This window comes from Myotis daubentonii, chromosome 3 (assembly GCF_963259705.1).
Source record: "Myotis daubentonii chromosome 3, mMyoDau2.1, whole genome shotgun sequence".
Taxonomy (NCBI): Eukaryota; Metazoa; Chordata; class Mammalia; order Chiroptera; family Vespertilionidae; genus Myotis; species Myotis daubentonii.
In genome coordinates this window covers 60,614,741-60,621,348 of record NC_081842.1, presented here as the reverse complement: position 1 = coordinate 60,621,348, position 6,608 = coordinate 60,614,741, and positions in this window count along the sequence as shown.

Sequence of the window (6,608 nt, the reverse complement as noted above, 5' to 3'; positions counted from 1 at the left end):
CCTCCTCTCCTCCCCTACTCAGAGAAGGGGAAGGGGGGGGGCGGTCTATAATAAGATTTTATTTCAAAGAAAGGTTCTGCTGTGTGTTTTTTGTTGGTGGTGGTTTTCTGTATGTTTGTGTGGTGTTTTGTTTTTTTTGTTTTCATTTAAAAATCACCAGAACATCTAGACCAGTGGTTCTCAACCTTCCTAATGCCGCGACCCTTTAATACAGTTCCTCATGTTGTGGTGACCCCCAACCATAAAATTATTTTCGTTGCTACTTCATAACTGTCATTTTGCTACTGTTATGAATCGTAATGTAAATATCTGATATGCAGGATGTATTTTCATTGTTACAAATTGAACATAATTAAAGTATAGTGATTAATCACAAAAACAATATGTAATTATGTATGTGTTTTCCAATGGTCTTAGCGACTTCTGAGAAAGGGTCATTGGACCCCCAAAGGGGTCGCGACCCACAGGTTGAGAACCGCTGATCTAGACGATCTGGAAGAGGCTTTCTTGTTCTAACATTCTACAAATTCTACGTTCAAACATTGGCTCCTGATTTTTGTTTGAGGTGTCTTTGCTCTTACGGACACGCTCACTGATCACCCCTTAATTATAAATACTTTCTCTGCTGACCTAGCTGACTGCTAACTACGCGTTATACTGGCTATAAAGATCCTGGAAACAAGCCTGTCGGGTAATCCTGCCCTAATAGCGTCGCCACCAGCGGGAGGAACATTTGCAGCAGCGCCCATCTGCTGACCAGGGACTTTATTTATTTATCATTATTTTTTAACTCGCAGGCATCAGTTCCAACCACTTTGCAAAAGCAGTTCCAGAACCGTCCCCAGCCGCGGCTGGCGCAGCAGCACCCTCCTGGGTATGCTGCGGCTTTGTCTAGGGAAGGCATTCCGCAGCGCCGGCCCTCACTGCTCCCTCCCCTCCGCGGAAAGCGGCCACGCGGACGGATCGCACATCGTCTCCTGCGCATTTCGCTATCCTGGCCGCCTGGGCCTGCCAAGTCGCCTCGGATGCCATGCCCGTGCTCTCTGGTTGCTACTGCAGCCGGAGCCCAGCCAGACTCTGCCAGCCCTGCCCTTCCTAGAGCGCCCGGCCCTTTCTGGGACGGATTTATTTCACACACACACACGTGGCTGCTTTGCCCAGAGTGGAGCAAGAGCAAGCTTCCTTGACAAAGGACGGATTTGGATTTACATCTAAATTCAGACAGAGATAAATCAGCATTCTCTGCTCACTGCAGGTCAGTGAGGTTCAAGAACTTGCTGCCTAGATGTGTGAAATCAGGATGTGGGATGGGGAAGGTGAACAGGCGGGGCTTCTGATGTATCACACTGAGGGTTCTCTACCGCCTTCCATCCCAGGTAGTACCCTGACTCGGACCCTGTTTGTTAGAGGAAGAAACCGGGGCTCTGGGAGTAGAGTCACTTGTCCAACAAGAACCTAGTCAGGAAGTGGCAGAAGCAGGACTTGAACTTGTTCTATCTGGCACAGATGCCCAGCTCTTCCCACTCCACTATGCTGACTCATTTAGGGAGTTATGTAAGCTTGTGATCACATTGAGATTCCCAGATAATGTGACTGCATAAAGAAGAAAAAAGTAGCCCGGGTCACTGCGTCTCGGTCGGTTGAGCACCGTCCTGCGCACAGAAAGGTCGCCGGTTGGATTCTAGGTCAGGGCACATTCCCAGATTGTCGATTTGATTCCCAGTCGATAGATGGATGTTTTACTCTTTCTCCCCCTCTCCTTTCCTCTCTCTCTAAATCAATAAAAACATATTTTAAAATGGTTAAATAGAAGAACAAAGTATTGCCACCATAGCTTTGTGGAGAGAGGCACTCCACTGTCTGGGGAAGGTTATGCAAACCTGTTGGAACTAAGGCCTGCCCAATGAAATCTATAGGAGACAGGCATTTGTCCCTTCCCTTCCCAACTTTTTCTGTAAATAAACATAGCTTTAATTATAAACATGAATAAAGCTATCTATCCATTGAATTCACAGGTAGTTACTCAGAGTCCAATCCAAACTTCGGCCACCTGCAGAAGGTATGCCAAAGGTGCCCAGGATCAGAGGGTTCAGTATCACTCAAGACAGTCACCTCTTGTCCTAACCGGTTTGGCTCAGAGGATAGAGCGTTGGCCTGCCGACTGAAGGGTCCCAGATTTGATTCCCATCAAGGGCAATGTACCTTGGTTGCAGGCACATCCCCAGTGGGGGGGGGGGGGGCGCGGTGTGCAGGAGGCAGCTGATCGATGTTTCTCTCTCGTCAATGTTTCTAACTCTCTGTAAAAAAAATAAATAAATCAATAAAATATTTTAAAAAACAAAAAAGACAGTCACTCCTGTCAGGAGCAGTAAGCAAGGTTGGTCTTCAGCACCATCCACATACCTTTGTCATTGAGTAGGAGTGCCAGCATCATACTGATGCTTTGAGAAGTTACCCCTGGCCTCTGTGTGAGGGGAGAGCAAGCAGGGAGGCAATGCAGCGGGTGCTGTTTGTGCCCTGCCCATGTACCCTCGGTGCTCACCACTACACACAGAAGGCCTGTGACCCCCTATGTTCTGGGTGCTTGCTGAGCCCTACACAGCACAGAAGTGCTAGGGAGTTCATGCCCCCAAGAGTCAGGAAGTGGCAGAAGCAGGACTTGAACTTGTTCTATCTGGCATAAATGCCCTGCTCGTCCCACTCCACTATGCTGACTCATTTGGGAAGTTATGTAAGCGTGTAGATCCCATTGAGATTCCCAGATAATGTGACTTCATAAAGAAGAAAAAAGTAGCCCCGGCCACTGAAGCAATGATGGGTAGAGAGTTGATAGATAATTCCAAGGTGTGTTCTGTACTGTCTCCCAGAACTCCTCAGTGAGGTGGAGCTCCAGCATCCTGCAGGACTTGATAACATGCTGTGCGCACTGGCTTCTTTCATCTCCCTGTCTCACTCCCCAACTCAGCTGCCAGAGTCCCCTAGGATTGCCTCTCTAGTCAATTTGTTCTCCCAAATCTTTGTCTCAGGCTCTGTTTCTGGAGGAACTAAAATAAACACCATTCAATACTTCAGTGTAGAGATGGATAATGGGGGCCTTGATGTAAGGAGTAGAAGGGGAAATGGGGAGAAGGGGATGGTATGAGCAGTATTTACCCTGAGATTTAAGACTTCAAAACTGGTTAAATGGCATGTCAGAGAGAGGTGAAGGGGGGAAGACTCCACAAGGATTCTGGGTCTTGACCTTGAACTCTTGGGTGGGTGCTAATGCCTTGACTGAACTAGGGAACAGGTTTGGGGAGTAAGGAAGTAAATTTAATCTATAATAATAAAAGCGTAATATGCTAATTAGACTAGACAGCCGAACAACCTTCCAGATGACCTTCCGGATGACCCACGCTATGACACCTATTGGCGCCAGGCCAGCCATGATCGCCCTGCAGAGGGAGGTCCAGGCCACCAGTAGGTGGGATGATCGATCAATCAAGGGGCTCCACGATCACCCCAAGGAGGGAGGCTCAGGCTACTGGTGGCAGCACTGCTGTGAGTGGACAGGGCCTACCTCTTTGGGGTGATCCATTGAGGAGCCCTGGCACAGTGGGCAGGGCCTACCTGTTTGGGGCAATTGATCGAGGGGCTTCTAGACTGTGAGAGGGCACAGGCCAAGCAGAAGCACTTCTCCCCCACCCCCAGTGCACAAATTTTGTGCATTGGGCCTCTAGTTTCATATAAGTAGGAGAAAGTGGCATCTGGCTCTGTGATGTCATTTGCAAGAGTGAAAGTACTGCCTTTGCCAAAAGCATCTTCCCAAACTGCTTACCATAGTGCTTGAAATTCTATATTACTCATTTCTTTGGCTGGCTTTTTCTAGAGTCCTATTTTTAAAATGCTCCTGAGATTATTGATAATTTTGTTATGTGTGATAATAGCATTGTGGTTATGTAGGGGAAAAACTCCTTAACTGTTAGAAATCCATGCTGAAGTATTTATGGGTGAAATGAAACACTGTTAAGTATTGCTTTAACATAATCCAGCAAAAAGAAAAGTGAACTGTGTATGTTGGGGGAATAGATAAAAATATTTAAAATTGTAAAAGCTCAGGGATGAATACATAGGGTTCATTATACCATTCCATCTACTTTTCTGTGTAGTTGAAATTTTCCATAATAAAAGATAGAAGAGCCCTGATACTTTAAAAATGCTCCAGGGAGGATATCATATTCAACTATCTTTAACACTTGTGAAATACAACCACAAAAATGTGTTTTAAAACTTTGGTTGGGATTTATATTTTTAGACTATTTACAAGAAAAGGAAGGCTAGTCCTTTTAAGAAACAGACTTGTTAGGAACTGGATATTAAAAGAGAAGAAACTAGGATTCAGATGTAGAATATTATACATTTCACCAACTGTTTAATCCTTACCACCATTCTCTAGAGAAGAAGGCATCTAATGACTTTTGATCATGCTTCACTAGGTACTATGTATGCATGATCTCATTGTATCTACAAAACTCTGTCTAGGGATCCATTTCACAGATGAGGAAACTGAGGCTGAGAATTGTCAGGCCTTCTGCCTAAAGACCACAGGTTGGTAAACAGGGGCTTGGGAGAGGAGACTGGGTCTGGAGCTCCATGTGACTGGCTCCAAAGTCCGCTATGTTGCAGTCTTCAGACTTGCTCACCTCAATGGTTGGCCCTAGATCAGCCTGCCATTCAGAGAAGAGGTTATTCACAAATGGGCTCCCACTGAATTGATTTTTTTGGGAATTGACAACTTAAACCAAGAGAAATTAAGAGTATGCCCTTTTGCCCTCAGCGGTTTTGGCTCAGTGAATAGAGCATCAGCTTGTGGACTGAAGGGTCTCTGGTTCCATTCTAGTCACAGGCTCAGTCCCCAGTAGGGGTCATGCAAGAGGCAGCCAACCAATTATTCTCTCTCATCATTGATGTTTCGATCTCTCTCTCCCCTCTCCCTTCCTCTCTGAAATCAATAAAAATATATATTTTTAAAAAAGAGTATGCCCTCTTGGGCAGGGATGATAGGGTGATAAGAGTCTATAGAACAAGTGAGGAGTGTCAAGGAAGCACAGAGCCTGTTTACCCAGACCTCATGGGATCAACAAGGGGTGCTAAGAGCTGGAGAGCAGCACCTGGAAGAGTCAACAGGGGAAAGAAGCAAAGAAAAAATTGAACTATAAAAAAGCAAATAATTCCATGAGTAAATGTAAAATGTTTATAAAAGCTGTGATTATTTAAGTTCTTATAAATATTTTGAAGCCAGCCTGAAGGTCAAGTAAAGAAGATAGTTAAGTAAATTATAACTTATAATTATTTCCTCTTGCTGGAATATTACGAATGCACTGGAGGCCGGGGGCACACAATATGTGCGTTCAGGGGAGAAGGGTGAGGTCCCTCAGCTCGGCCAGCGCCCTCCTGCAGTCCGGGAGCCCTTGGGGGATGTCTGACTGACAGCAGGGAGCAGGCCTAAGCCATCAGTCGGACATCCTTAGCGCTGCCACAGAGGTGGGAGAGGCTCCTGCCACCGCTTCTGCGCTCACCAGCCCTGAGCCCAGCTTCTGGCTGAGTGGCACTCTCCCCGTGGGAGCTCACTGACCACCAAGGGCAGCTCCTGAGTTGAGTGCCTACCCCCTGGTGGTCAGTGTGCATCGTAGTGACCGGTCGTTCTGCCATTTGGTTGATTTGCATATTGCCCTTTTATTATATAGGATAATATTATGGTATTATCATCTATATATATATATATATATATATAAGAGCCAAGGTCCACTATGACCAAGGCTCGACCAAACACTGGAAGTCAGTGCTGGATTACCATGGTGACCCAGCACTGACTGCAGCCAGCACTGACTGCCGAGGGGGCTGTGGATCAGGCCCAGAGAGAGGCCTGCAGAGAGAGAGGCAGGGTCTGATCCCCAGCCTCCGTGGCAGCTGTTGATCAGCTGTTGCCTCTCTCTTTCTCTCCCAGTGTCACCAGCAGCCATGCCTCTGTTTCTTTCCAGGCCTCTGCGGGGGCTGCTGATCAGCCCTGCCTCTTTGATCAGGCCCAGAGATAGGCCCGAAGATGCTGACTGGCATAGAAACCAACCAATCAGAACCAAATCTGGGTGAAGTGCGAGTTGCCAATGGCTGCATAGGAGGCAGAGCTTTTGACACTGACTGGCATAGAAACTGACCAATCAGAACCTAATCTGGGTAAACTGTGAAGGCAGAACCTAAGGTGGGAGCTGAGGAGGGGTTTTAAGGCAACAGCTGTTTGGTGGAAGGTGTAAGAAAGTGGTTCAATTTTTTTCATGACTGGTTTGGCAGTATAGTGCATATGGCTGGCTATCAGTCCAGATATAGGGATTATGCATTTTTGTCTGCCAAGAGCATCTCCTCCTGCTGAAAAAAGCTCCCCCCCGCCCATCATTTAAGCAATCCTATCCTATATAATCTAGCTATAGTACTAAAGGGTAATATGCTAATTAGACCGAGTTGACTGGCCATCTTCCGGATGTCCAACTTCCTTCCAGACAAAGCCAAGTGGTGGGGGCCGAGGCAGAGGCAGTTAGGGGCGATCAGGTTGGCAGGGGAGGGTAGTTGGGGGC